We start from the raw sequence: 15,196 nt of genomic DNA on the forward strand, positions 1-15,196 counted from the left end.
ATATTAGAACATGTCTCTCAGGGTATAGAGAAGCCCTCAGAAGAAGGGCAATCGCTTGAGACATTGCTGAGGAAAATCAAACATTTCCCAGCTGATCTGCATATACAATCCTAAAAATCAAATATAAACTTAGGTCTTTGCAAAGGGAGTTGCTGGGAGCAGGGACCTTTGGGAGCTGTGAGGTCAGAAAAGTTGGTGGAGCCTGGTAATCAAGGAAGAAAGTGAGAGAAAAGGCTGGGCCAGTGGCTGCAAGCCCAAGGTCCTGGCAAGGTGGTCAGGTGTATGACAACCTAATCTCTGTCCAAATACAGAAGCCTGGATTCTACATGACTCCCTATTTATGTCAGAGAGGCTAAAGTCTCAGGTTCCCTAGTTTCTGGTATAATTACATTTCTCAGTGTGGATGCACTGTCATCTCATGCCCAATAAAGCTCATTCATATTGGCAATTATAATGGCTTCACTTAACAAAAATGGAGGAACAACGAATGCAATCTGGCATATAAAAGATTTTAAATGGGAGTCCGTGAATGAAAACTAGTACAAGGGAAGAAGTTACTATCACTCAATAGTAATTTTAAAGAGAGGAAGTTCCTTCTTTATGGAAAAATATAAGCTAATTAATGTAGAAGGAATGAGCAAATTAGAAAATGACCATTTTGCCACACACACTCTCAAACGAATCAGGCAAGGATCACCAGCAGGCCGATACAGAGATAACCTCACCAAGTGCCTCCTGATGTGATCACCTACACAGCCAGCCAAAAGCACTGAACTTAATCATAGGGACAAACAGTGCACAGGGGACTCAAAGTGTCCTCCATGATGACTTAAGTCTGAGTGTCACCACCTTGAACAAGAGACCAAACAGGTATCTCCAATAAAGAGGACCTCATCAAGTGTCCACTGATATGACTGCCTACAGGGATGGCCCAAACTACTGAACTTAAATTTAATCAGAGGGACAAACATCGGACAAACACACGTGTATGACTTTGTATAAGAGGCACTGGTCTCAAAAAAAAAAAGTAAATTATCACACACACTAAAAAAGGCAGACTAAAGAGACACAACAGTTGAATGTATGAATGTTGTCTAAATCTTAAATTGAAAGGAAAAGGCTAATTTTTTTTTCGAAGAGTTGGGGAAATTTGAGTATGGATTGATTATTGGGTTGTGTTGGAGAAGTGTTCAATTTCTTAGGTTTGATAATGATATTGAGGCTGTTCAGGAGAAATACTTATTCTTGGCAGATGCTTGCTGAAGTATCTGGGGATAACACATGATGTTTGAAAAAAACTGTCATGAAGTTTGCACCTACTTTTTTTTTTTACATACACACAGCTTTGTTTATTTATTTATTGTTCTTTATTTATTTTAAAATATTTGGCTGCACCAGGTCTTAGTTTAGGCATGCAGGATCTCTTAGTTGCAGCATGTGGGATCTAGTTCCCTGACGAGGGATTGAATCCAGGCCCCCTGCACTGGGAGTGCAGAGGCTTAGCCATTGAACCACCAGGGAAGTGCCTATTTATTTTTAATTGGAGGATAATTACTTTACAGTGTTGTTGTGGTTTCTGCTGTATATCAACATGAATCAACCAAAGATAAACACACGTCCCCTCCTTCTTGAACTTCCCTCTGGTCCCCGACCCTGCACCTACTTTTAAATGATTCAGGGAAAAAAAAAAAAAGGTGAGAGGAAGTAAATGTGATAAAAAGTCAACAGTTGGTGAATCTAGGTGAATCATTATAGATGTCCCTTCTGCTATCCTCCCAACTTTTCTATTGTTTGAAATTTTTTAATCTACAAGTTGGAGGGAAAAGGAAAATGACCGAGTAACACAAGGAACTCTAGTAGATCAGTATCGTTTTTTATACCTTAGAAAAAATAAGAATCACCTATTAAGCATCTCAAAAATACAAGTTCTTCTTTTTTTTTTTTTGCCGTGCTGAGTAGCTTTTGCAATCTTAGTTCCCCATGCAGGGATCAAACTTGGGCCCACAGCAGTGAAAGCACTGGGTCTTAATCACTGGACCACCAGGAACCTCAAAAATGCAAATTCTGGAAATTCCCTGGTAGTCCAGTGGTTAGGACTCAAGGGCTTTCATTTCGAGGTTGGATCTCTAGTCAGGGAACTAAGATCCCAGAACCTGAGCAGCAAAGCCAGGGGGGAAAAAAAGGCAAATTCTTAGGTCTCACATTCTACGGTGGGGCCCAGGAGACTACAGGTGGAGAAAGTGAAAGTCAGCTGTGTCTGACTCTTCTCGACTTCATGGACTATATGGTCCATGGAATTCTCCAGGCCAGAATACTGCAGTGGGTATCCTTTCCCTTCTCCAGGGTATCTTCCCAACCCAAGGATCGAACCCAGGACTCCCACATTGCAGGCAGATTCTTTACTAGCTGAGCCACAAGGGAAGCCCAAGAATACTGGAGTGGGTAGCCTATCCCTTCCCCAGCTGATCTTCCCTACCGAGGAATCAAACCAGGTCTCCTGCAAGAAATCTGGAATAAATCAGTGGTTTCTCAGGAGAGTGCTAAAATCCAGATCCACTGGCATTTGCAGGAAGCAAACACAAGAGTATCTGTGTCTATTTTAAGAATATCATCCTTTCAGAATTTAAATTTCTTGTTCATATCATTGTCCACAAATTTTCTCTCCCTTGTTATTTTCCTTTTATGTTTCAATCTACTGCTGGATTGCTTCTGATCCACTCAACGGAATCTGCTGGCACTGATCCAGTTAATCCAAGCCCCCTGATGCAAATAACACCTGAGGATCCTTAATTCACATTTCTTTCTCAGGGGCACCAAGAAATAACCACTCCTTCCTCCCTAAAATTCTTTCCACCTCAGCTTCTAAGGACATATTTCTTTGCTTTTTTCTCTCATCTCCCTAAAACCTCAGTCTCTTGGACAGATTTTTTCCTTCACCAGGTATACCTGGAATCCATGGGGATCTATTCGGGCCTTATTTTCACTTTGCCCATTGTCTCTGGATGGTCTCATTTACCTCCATGGTTTCACCAAGAAGCTGCTGAATCCTACATCCTTTATCTCTAGCTTAGCCCTCTCTTTTCCGAGCATCAAACCATGCCTCTTGGCTGTCCCTTGAAGTGTGAGCTCGCTCGAGATGTCCAGAACTAATCTCATTCTCTGCACTCAGCACCGGTTCACTGCCTCCTGTGTTCTCTCCCCACCCCCAGATCCAGGAGGACTAGCTCACAGCAGCAACAACTAATGTTTGCTAAACCAAAGAACAAATAACTACTAACACTGAAAAATACTTACGACACTCTTTCAAGGAAGATTAGTTGTCAGGTTGTATATACACTGTAATTCTACTTTTCTGTTTGTTTATAAAAGGCTTTCAGGGACTTCCCTAGGGGTCCAGTGGCTAAGAATCCATCTTCCAGGGGATCCCCTGATGTCCAGTGGTTAGAACTCTGTGCTGTCAGTGCCAAGGACTCTGGTTCTGTCACTGATTGGGAAACTACAATCCCACACGCTCCAGACTGGAGACCTGGATTCAGTCCCTGGGACAGGAAGATCCCCTGGAAGAGGGAATGGCAACCCACTCCAGTATTCTGCCTGGAGAATCCCATGGACAGAGGAGCCTGGAGGGCTACAGTCCATGGGGTCACAAGGAGTTGGAGATGACTGAGCGACTAGCACTATCATTTTCACTTCATGGGGTGATTAAGCCAGCACATCTCAACTACTGAGCCCCCAAATCTAAACGAAAGATCCTGTCTGCTGCAATGAAGACCCAAAGCAGCCAAAACTAAATAAATAAATAAATTAAAAAAAAAAAAAAAAAGGCTTTCAGGTTTTTGTTTTTTTTGCCGAGCTTCTCCGATGGCTCATCGGTAAAGAATCTGCCCAAAATGCAGGTAGAAGATGCAGGAGATGCTGGTTGGATTCCTGGGTTGGGAAGATACCCTGGAGGAGGAAATGGCAACCCACTCCAGTATTCTTGCCCAGAAAATCCCATGGACAGAGGAGCCTGGTGGGCTACAGTCCAAAGGGTCAAAGAGAGTCAGACATGACTGACTGAGAGCATGTACACACACACACACACACACACACACACACACGTGGGGGACAGACATGGACACACACCCACACATACCCACGGAAGATCTTAGTACATACACACACACACCACCCCCCACACAACCATGGAGGATCTTAGTTCCCAAACCAGAGACCAAATCCAATGGGAAGTTTGGAGTCCTAAGCCACTGGACTGCCAGGGAAGCCCCTAACTCTAACAATTTTAACCATATACATTGGGGAAAGAATACAAACATCTTTTACAAACCTGATTCTTTGAATCTATAATATTTTAATATTCAAAATACATTGTCACCTGAAGAGCTCTAGTGTTTATGGCCTAACTCAGCAAGGGATTCCCTAGATCTCAGGTGAACCAGGTAAGACTCAGTCAATCTTCCTGATTCTAGGACCAAGAGAGCTGTCTTCACAGAGCTTTTAAATTGCCCAGTTGAATATGTGAGGCTGCTTGATGGATCAGTGTTGGGAAATCCGCTTTACACAGAAGGAGGTGTTCACCCAGTTTCACCGGATCAACACCCACGAGTAAAAGCGCCCTGCTGGTGCTGTGGGGCAGTGAAGAGCCACCGGACCGGCGCTGCCTGAAGGCCTCGGAGCAAGTGGGCGGGCGGGTGTCAACCTGCGGATTGCTCAAAACGCCCACACCTTCGCTTCTTGAGGTCCTCTGCTAATAGCCTTTCTTCTTGCCAAACTGAGAACACTGAAGTAGCCTGAAGAACTCGGCAAGGTGAAAAAACAGGTTCCTGGCCTCACACTTGGAGATTCTGACTCCACAGATGTGAGTGCAGTGGACTTCCAGGAACCTTCATATTTTTTTTTAAGAGGAAAAAATATACATTTATAATTAGGTATAGATGATTTAAGATACTACATTAGTTTCAGGTGTAAAACAAAATTTTTATAGGTTATACTGCATTTAAAGTTATTATAGGAACTTCCCTGGTGGTTAGGACTTTGCCTTCCAACACAGGGGGTGTGGGTTTGATCCCTGGTCAGAGAGCTAAGACCCCACGTGCTTAGTGGCCAAAAAACAAAACATAAGACAAAAGCAATACTGAAAGAAATTCAGTAAAGTTAAAAAAGTTATTATAAAATGTTGGCTATATTCCCAGTGCTGTAAAATACATTCTTGTCATTTATTTTATATATAATTTTTCTCTTAAACCCCTCCCCCATCCTGCCTCTCTCCGTTCCCTCTCCCCATCAGTAACCACTAGTTTGTTCTCTATATGAATCTGCTTCTATTTTGTTATATTCATTCATTTTTTTCCTCTTCATTTTTAAAACTGATGCTGATTTAAAATATTATATGTTTGAGATGTACCACACAGTGAGTCACAATTTTTAAAGGTTATACTCCATTTCGGAGAAGGCGATGGCACCCCACTCCAGAACTCTTGCCTGGTAGGCCACAGTCCATGAGGTCGCTAAGAGTCGGACACAACTGAGCAACTTCGCTTTCACTTTTCACTTTCTTGCATTGGAGAAGGAAATGGCAACCCACTCCAGTGTTCTTGCCTGGAGAATCCCAGGGACGGGGGAGCCTGGTGGGCTGCCATCTATGGGGTCACACAGAGTCAGACACGACTGAAGTGACTTAGCAGCAGCAGCAGCAGCATACTCCATTTACCAATATTATAAAATATTGGTTATATTCCCTAAACTGTACAATATATTCTAGTAGCTTATTTATTTTATACAGAGTAGCCTGTACTTCTTAATCCCTTACCCCCATGGTGCCCCTCCCCACTGTCAAACACTAAATTGTTCCTTATATCTGAGTCAGTTTCTTTTTTGTCATATTTACTAATTTGTCTTATTTTTCAGATTCCACATTTAGTGATTATCATACAGTATTTGTCTTCCTCTGACTTATTTCACTAAGCCTATTACACTCCAAATCTATTCACTGTTGTAACAGTTGTTGCAAATGGCAACATTTCTTTCTTTTTTATGGTTCAGAGTATTCCATTGTATACACCTACCACATTTCCTTATCCATTCATCAGTTGATGGATACTTAGAATGCTTCTGTATCTTGGCTATTCTAAATAGTGCTGCTGTGAACACTGGGGTGAATGTATCTTTTCAAACTAGTGTTTTCATTTTCTTTGGATATATACCCAGGAGTGGAATTGTTGGACAATAGGGTTGTTCTATTTTTACTTTTTTGAGGAACCTCCCTACTGTTTTACACCGTGGCCGCACCAACTTACATTCCCACCAACAGTGCACAAGGGTTCCCTTTTCTTCATTACCCTTGCTACAGTTTATTGGTGGTCTTTTTGATGATAGCCACTCTGACAGGTATGAGGTGATGTCTTATTGTAGTTCTGATTTGCATATCTCTAATGATTAATGATGTTAAGCATCTTTTTGGGTGCCGGCTAGCCATCTGTATGTTTTCTGTGGAAACATATCCATTCAAGTCTTCTGCTCTTTTTCTTTTTGGCCGCCCTATGCGGCATGCGGGATCCCAGTTCCCCAATCAGGGATTGAACTATACCTTCTGCCTTGGAGTGTGAAGTCTTAACCACTTGAGTGCCAGGGAAGTCCCTCTGCTCCTTTGTTTAATCAGGTTGCTTGATTTTTTAATGTTGAGGTGCATGAGCTATTTATACATTTTGTATGTTAACCCATTAGTTGTATTATTTGCAAATATATTCTCCCAGTCAGTAGGCTATCTTTTTGTTTTGTCAATGGTTTTCTTCGCTGTGCAAAACTTTGATTAGATCCCATTTGTTTACTTTTGGTTTTGTTTGCTTTAGGATATGGATGCAAAAAAATATTGCTATGATTTATGTCAAAGAGTATTCTGCCTGTGTTTTCTTCTAGGAATTTTCATAGCTTCTGGCCTTACATTTAGGTCTTTAATCCACTTCAAGTTTACTTTTTTTGTTGACACACCTTGTGGCTTCTAGACCTTAGTTCCCTGACCAGGGATCAAACCCCAGCCCCGGCAGTATAAGCGCAGAGTCCTAACTGCTAGACCACCAGGGAATTTCCACACTTGGAGTTTACTTTATGGTGTGAGAAAAATGCTCTAATTTCATTCCTTTACGTGCAGCTATCCAGTCTCCTCAGGACTACTTATTAAAGAGACTGTCTCTTTAATGGTATATTCGTACTTCCTTTGTCATTGATTCACTGACCAGAGTATGTGCATTTATTTCTGGGCTCTCATTCTGTTTCATTGATGTCTGTTTTGTTTCACAGTGTGTGTTCAGTTGCATTTGACTCTTTGTGACCCTGTGGACTGTAGCCCGACAGGCTCCTCTGTCTAGGGGATTTTCCAGGCAAGAATACTGGAGTGGGTTGCCATTTCCTCCTTCAGGGGATCTTCTCAAGCCAGGGGTCCCACCGGCATCTCATTTGCCTCCTGCATTGTAGGTGGATTCTTTACCACGGTGGCACTGGGGAAGCCCATTTTCGTTTCAGTACCATACCATACTGTTCTAATAGTAATCAAAGTTTCAGCAGTAGCTTTGTAGTGCAATCTGAAGACAGGGAGCATGATACCTCAAGCTCTGTTCTTTCTCAAGACTGTTTTGGATACTGTTGAGTCTTTTGTGTTTCCATACAAATTTTAAAATGACTTGCTCTAGTCTATGAAAAAATGCCATTAGTATTTTGATAGGGATTGCACTGAATCTGTAGATTGCCTTGAGTAGTATGGTCATTTTAATGATACTAATTCTTCCAATCCAAGAACATGGTGCATCATTTCTATCTATTTGTGTCCTCTTCAGTTTCTTTCATCGGTGTCTTACAGTTTTCCAAGTACTGTCCTTTTACTGCGTTATATTTATTCCTTAGTATTCTCTTTGATGTGACTGTAAATGAGTTTCTTTCATTTCTCTGATAGTTTGTTGCTAGCAGATAAAAATGAAACAGATTTCTGTGAATTACTTTTGTATCCTTCAATTTTACTAAATTTATTGATGAGCTCTTTTTGGATTTTCTATGTATGGAATCATGTCATCTGCAAACAGTGACAGTTTTAGTTCTTCCTTTAAAATCTGGATTCCTTTCATTTCTTTTTCTTCTTCTGATTGCTGTGGCTGGAACTTCCAATACTATGTTGGGTAATATAATGTTGAGAATGAGCATTCTTGTAGCTAATTTCAAGGAAATGGTTTCAGCTTTTCACCACTGAGTATGGTGTTAACTGTGGGCTTATCATATATGGCCTTTGTTATGTTGAAGTATGTTCCTTCTATGCCCACTTTGTGTAGTTTTTTTTTTTTTTTTAATCATAAATGGATGTTGAACTTTGTCAAAATCTTGTATTTGCTTCTACTGCAATGATCATATATTTTTCTTCAATTTATTTAATGTAGTATATATCGCATTGATGGATTTGTAGATATTGAAAATCCCTGCATCACTGGAATAAATATTCCCACTTGATCATGGTACATGTTTTTAATGCATTGTTGGATTCAGTCTGCTAATATGTTGAGGATTTTTGCATCTATGTTTTATCAGTGATACCAGCCTGTAAATTTATTTTTTGTGATATCTTTGGTTTGATATCAGGGTGATGCTGGGTTTGTAGAATGAGTTTAGAATCATTTCCTCCTCTGCAGTGTTTTGACATAATTTGAAAAGGATAGGTATTAACTCTTCTCTAAACATTTGGTAGAATTCACCTGTGAAGCCATCTGGTCCTGGACTTCTGTTGGAAGTTTTTAAAAATTACTGATTCAGGACTTCCCTGGTGGCCCAGTGGAAAGAATCTACCTGCCAATGCAGGGGATATGGGTTCAATCCCTGGTCTGGGAAAATTTCACATGCTGGAGGGCAACTAAGCCAGTGTACCACAACTACTGGAGCCTGCAGCCTCTAGAGCCCATGCTCTACAACAAGAAAATCACTGCAATGAGAAGCCTTCACACTGCAAAGAGAAAGTAGCCCCTGCTTGCCACAACCAGAGAAAGCCCACCCACAGCAATGATGACCCAGCACAGCCAAAACTAAGCAAATAAAAATTTAAAAAATTACTGATTCAATTTCATTACTGATAATATCTGTTCATATCTTCTATTTCTTCCTAGTTCATCTTGGGAGATTAAACATATCTAGGAATTTGTCCATTGCTTCTAGGTTGTCCATGTTATTTGCATATAGTTTTCCATAGTAAACTCTTTTGATCCTTTGTATTTCTGTAGATCAGTTATAATTCTTCCTTTTTCATTTCTGATTTTTATTGTCTTAGGCCCTCTTTTTTTTCTTCTTGGGTTAAGTCTGGCTAAAGGTTTATCAATCTTGTCTATCTCTTCTTAGTTTCATTGATCTTTTCTATTTTTTTTGTCTTTATTTCACTTATTTCTGCTCTAATTTTTATTACTTCTTTCTCTACTAACTTTGTTCTTTTTCTAGTTCCTTCAGGTGTAAGCATAGGTTGTTTAGTTGAGATTTTTATTTCCTGAAGCAGACTTCTACTGCTATAAACATCCTTCTTAGAACTGCTGTTGTAGGAAGTCCCACATATTTTGGATTGTTTTCATTTTCATTTGTCTCCAAGTAATTTTTATTTCTCTTTTCATTTCGTCAGTGATCCACTGTTTGTTTAGCAACATATTTTTTAGCCTCCACTTGTTTGTGTTTTTTGCAGTTTTCTTCTTATAGCTGATTTCTTCTTCTTCTTTTTTTTTAGTTGATTTCCACTCTTACAGCACTGTGGCTGGAAAAGATGCTTGCTATGATTTCAATTTTATTAAATTTACTAAGACTTGTTTTGTGTCCTATCACAACCCACTCCAGTATTCTTGCCTGGAGAATCCATGGACAGAGGAGCATGGCAAGCTACAGTCCATAGGGTCACAAAGAGTCAGACATGACTGAAGAGACTTAGTACACATGTACATTTTGTGGCCTAGCATGTAGTATGTCCTGGAAAATGTTCCATATGCACTTGAAAAGAATTTGTATTCTGCTGCTTTTGGAGAATTGTTCTCTATATTTAAGGCCAGTGCCTAAATGACACATTATTGACTTCTTATCTGATGTGTCCATTAATAGAAGGAAATGGCAATCCACTCCAGGACTATTGCCTGGAAAATCCCATGGACAGAGGAGCCTGGTAGGCTACAGTCCATGGGGTCGAAAAGAGTTGGACACCACTGAGCGACTTCACTCACTCATTCACTATTCAATTCCTCCCTTTATGTCAGTTTCTCTCTTTATGTCTGTTAATATTTCCTTTACATATTCAGGTGTTCTTATCTCTGGAGCCACGGGACTACCAGGAAAGTCTCCCCTTGCTGCTTTTACTATTCTCTCTTTGTCTTTAATTTTTGCCATTTTAATTACAGTGTGTCTTGTTGTGGTCTTCTTTGGAGTTGATCCTGTTTGGGACTCTCTGGGCTTCCTGGACATGGATGTCTATTCCTTTTTCCAGGTCAGGAAAACTTTCAGCAAGTATATCTCTAAATATGCTCTCTGTCTCTTTTTCCCTCCTCTGGAACCCCTACAATGCAGATGTTAGCACACTTGATGCCCTGGAAATCTCTTAAACTGTGTTCACTTTTTTTTTCTTCTTAGCTTCAGTGATTTCTACTACTCTATCTTCCAACTCACTGGAAGATATTCGATAGAATGCGATAGAATTCCTCTATGTCATTTAATCTACTGTTGATTTCTTCTAGTGTATTTTTCATTTCAGTTATGTTCATCTGTTTGGTTTTTCTTTGTACCTTCTAACTCTTTGTTAAACTTCTGTGTTCATCCATTCTTCTCTGGAGTTCTTTCATCTTTATGATCATTACCTTGAACTCTATCAGGGAGTTCACCGATATCCACTTCACTTAGTTTTTCTTCTGGGGTCTTGTCCCTTTGATTGGAACAAGCTCCTCTGTAACCTCAATTTGTCTAATTTGCTGTTTCTATTTCCATGTATCTGGCAGGTTGGTCGTTTCTTGACCTTAGAGAAATGGCCTTTTGTAGGAGCTGTCCTGTGCATCCTATCTCCTGATTACCAGAGCTGTATGCTCCAGGGCTGCCCCGTATTGCGTGGGCCCCTCTGTTGTGATGGGGATGACTACGCGTAGGTGGTCCAGTAGGTGTGGCTGGCCCCTGGTCTGGTTAGCTGCCAGGCCCTGCCTTATGCAGAGGCTGCCAGTCACTGGCTGGCAAGATACTCAGTTTTTATAAGCTCTATAGGGGGTTCCTATGAACATCCAGCTTTGGCAACCAATGGTTAAAAGGATGTTTATTTATTCAACTAGTAGGTGTTGAGCACCAGCCATTGATACAGTGCTGAGTTCAATTATCTTGGTCCCTCCCCTCAGGGGGGAGCAGAAAATGTCCACTTTCCCAGCTATCACTGCTGCTGCTGCTGCTGCCAAGTCGATTCAGTCGTGTCCAATTCTGTGCGACTCCATAGATGGCAGCCCAACAGGCTCCCCCATCCCTGGGATTCTCCAGGCAAGAACACTGGAGTGGGTTGCCATTTCCTTCTCCAATGCATGAAAGTGAAAAGTGAAAGTGAAGTCGATCAGTCGTGTCCGACTCTTAGCGACCCCATGGACTACAGGCTACCAGGCTCCTCCATCCATGGGATTTTCCAGGGAAAAGTACTGGAGTGGGGTGCCATTGCCTTCTCCACCCAGCTATCACTAGCTTCTCTTAAATTCAAGTCTTCTACTTATGCACTGGCTCCCCACTTCCTCTCACCTGCTCCAGGACATAAACTTTTAAGAGTTCTTCCCCCTTCCTGTTATAATATCAATTTTTATTTCTCTGTTGGATCATTCCCAATACAATACATACAAACATTTATTTTTTCCCATTCTTTAAAAAAAAACAAAACAAAAATCTCTTGTCTTTCACTGGACAAACTGGGAACAATCTGAACACTGAAAATAATCATTATCCTAACTAATTGTAATACAAAACATAAATAAAAACCTTAAGTCCATAATGATACTCAAAAACAAGGAAGAATTAAAACAAGAATTAAAACCTCCTTAGCCTCTATGTTGGCACCTGCTCCACAAACTACTTACTCTGAAAATACAGGAAAATAATTAAGGTTTTATCCAGCCTGATTAAGGTGAACTTCAGCTCATGCAGTTAATAAAGAAAAGCTTTTGTTTATAGGAAAAAAATGCACCTGAATTAGATAAATTGATTCAGACCAGACAAGCATCATAACTGGCTCCTAAAAACAGGTTAAAGGGTCTTGGGGAACAAGATATCCAATAAATCATTTGCTGACTACAAAGAAGAAATATACTCTAAAAACAGAGATCATTTATTATCACCTTAATCAAATGATCAAATTTGTTCTTGATAATGTAGGGACAGCTGACATTAAATGCATCTTAATAAGATGCAATTTGTTGAGATATATATATGTACATATATCTCAACAAAATATAGTTACAGTGGATTTTTTGGGGGAGCCGCTTTGCACAGCTTGTGGGATTTTAGTTCTTCCACCAGGGATCAAACCCAGGCCTTCAACAGTGAAAGCACAGAGTCCTAACCACTGAACCACCAAGAAATTCCTACAGTTGATTTACATATGTATACAAATATATATTCGTGGAAGAAGACAAAGAGGAGAAAAAATTTCGAAAGAAATAATGGTGAAATATTTCCTAAACTTTGTGAAAGACATAAATTTACAGATTCAGGAAGCTCAGAGAACCTCAAGCAGCATAAATTCAAAGGAAACCACATCTAGGTACATAAATGATCAACTGCTGAAAACCACAGAAAAGAAGAAAAAAAAATTGAAAAGCAGAAGCAGTCAGAGATTACATACAGAAGTTAGAATTACCACTGACTTCTCATTAGGAATGAAAGGCTAAAAGACAGTAGAATGATGTATTTAAAGCACTTTAAGCAGAAAAACTATTCTTCAAAAATGTGGGTGAAATAATGAAATTTTAGATAAAAGAATTTGTCATTAGTAGAGCTGCACTATAAAAAGTACTAAAGAGGACTTCTTTAGTGGTCTAGGGGTTAAGAATCTGTATGGCCTCCTTATGTAGGGAACACAGGTTCGACCCCTGGTCCAGGAAGATTCCCCATGCCTTGGGGCAACGAAGCCTGTGCTTGCAACTACTGAGCTCACAGGCTCTAAACCCTGAGACCCCAACTACTGAGCACAAGCACCCTAGAGCGCCAGGCTCTGCAACAAGAGCCTGAGCAGCACAATTAGAGAGCTCCCATTCAATGCAATCAGAGAAAGTCTGCACGCAGCAACAAAGACCCAGCAGAACCAAAAATAAAAATCAATTTTTAAAAAAGGTACTAAAGAAAATTCTCAAGGTTTAAGGGAAGTGATGCCAGATGGAAACTGGGTATTCAGGAAGAAATGAAGAGCAATGCAAAGAGTAAATATATGAGTAACACAAAAGACTACTTTTTCCTCTAATTTCTTTAAGATAAAAATTATACTGTGGTATTGTGGGATTTATAAACTTATGTAGATACAACAAATGTGACAACTAGAGCATAAAAGATGAAGGAGGGGGGTTGAAAAGTTCTCACATTTTCTATGAAGCAGACCGGGAAGAGCTAGGCTTGATAAAGGACAGAAATGGTATGGACCTAACAGAAGCAGAAGATATTAAGAAGAGGTGGCAAGAATACACAGAAGAACTGTACAAAAAAGATCTTCACGACCCAGATAATCACGACGGTGTGATCACTGACCTAGAGCCAGACATCCTGGAATGTGAAGTCAAGTGGGCCTTAGAAAGCATCACTATGAACAAAGCTAGTGGAGGTGATGGAATTCCAGTTGAGCTATTCCAAATCCTGAAAGACGATGCTGTGAACGTGCTGCACTCAATATGCCAGCAAATTTGGAAAACTCAGCAGTGGCCACAGGACTGGAAAAAGTCAGTTTTCATTCCAATCCCAAAGAAAGGCAGTACCAAAGAATGCTCAAACTACTGCACAATTGCACTCATCTCACACGCTAGTAAAGTAATGCTCAAAATTCTCCAAGCCAGGCTTCAGCAATATGTGAACCGTGAACTTCCTGATGTTCAAGCTGGTTTTAGAAAAGGCAGAGGAACCAGAGATCAAATTGCCAACATCCCCTGGATCATGGAAAAAGCAAGAGAGTTCCAGAAAAACATCTATTTCTGCTTTATTGACTATGCCAAAGCCTTTGACTGTGTGGATCACAATAAACTGTGGAAAATTCTTCAAGAGATGGGAATACCAGACCACCTGACCTGCCTCTTGAGAAATCTGTATGCAGGTCAGGAAGCAACAATTAGAACTGGACATGGAACAACAGACTGGTTCCAAATAGGAAAAGGAGTACGTCAAGGCTGTGTATTGTCACCCTGTTTATTTAACTTATATGCAGAGTACATCATGAGAAACGCTGGACTGGAAGAAACACTAGCTGGAATCAAGATTGCCGGGAGAAATATCAATAACCTCAGATATGCAGATGACACCACCCTTATGGCAGAAAGTGAAGAGGAACTAAAAAACCTCTTGATGAAAGTGAAAGAGGAGAGTGAAAAAGTTGGCTTAAAGCTCAACATTCAGAAAACTACGATCATGGCATCCGGTCCCATCACTTCATGGGAAATAGATGGGGAAACAGTGGAAACAGTGTCAGACTTTATTTTTTTGAGCTCCAAAATCACTGCAGATGGTGACTGAAGCCATGAAATTAAAAGACACTTACTCCTTGGAAGGAAAGTTATGACCAACCTAGATAGCATATTCAAAAGCAGAGACATTACTTTGCCAACAAAGGTCCATCTAGTCAAGGCTATGGTTTTTCCTGTGGTCATGTATGGATGTGAGAGTTGGACTGTGAAGAAGGCTGAGTGCCGAAGAATTGATGCTTTTGAACTGTGGTGTTGGAGAAGACTCTTGAGAGTCCCTTGGACTGCAAGGAGATCCAACCAGTCCACTCTGAAGGAGATCAGCCCTAGGATTTCTTTGGAAGGAATGATGCTAAAGCTGAAACTCCAGTACTTTGGCCACCTCATGAGAAGAGTTGACTCATTGGAAAAGACTCTGATGCTGGGAGGGATTGGGGGCAGGAGGAGAAGGGGACGACAGAGGATGAGATGGCTGGATGGCATCACTGACTCGATGGACATGAGTCTCAGTGAACTCCGGGAGTTGG

At 40.6% G+C, this 15,196-nt stretch overlaps 1 protein-coding gene across 3 annotated transcripts in view; it reads right to left on the minus strand.

Annotated features, from left to right (window-relative positions):
* Positions 1-15,196, minus strand: part of STX5 (syntaxin 5) — a 28,292-nt gene that overhangs the window by 1,518 nt on the left and 11,578 nt on the right. The gene's annotated exons all lie outside the window — the stretch shown is intronic.

Source organism: Bos taurus, chromosome 29 (genome assembly GCF_002263795.3).
Source record: "Bos taurus isolate L1 Dominette 01449 registration number 42190680 breed Hereford chromosome 29, ARS-UCD2.0, whole genome shotgun sequence".
NCBI classification, from domain to species: Eukaryota; Metazoa; Chordata; class Mammalia; order Artiodactyla; family Bovidae; genus Bos; species Bos taurus.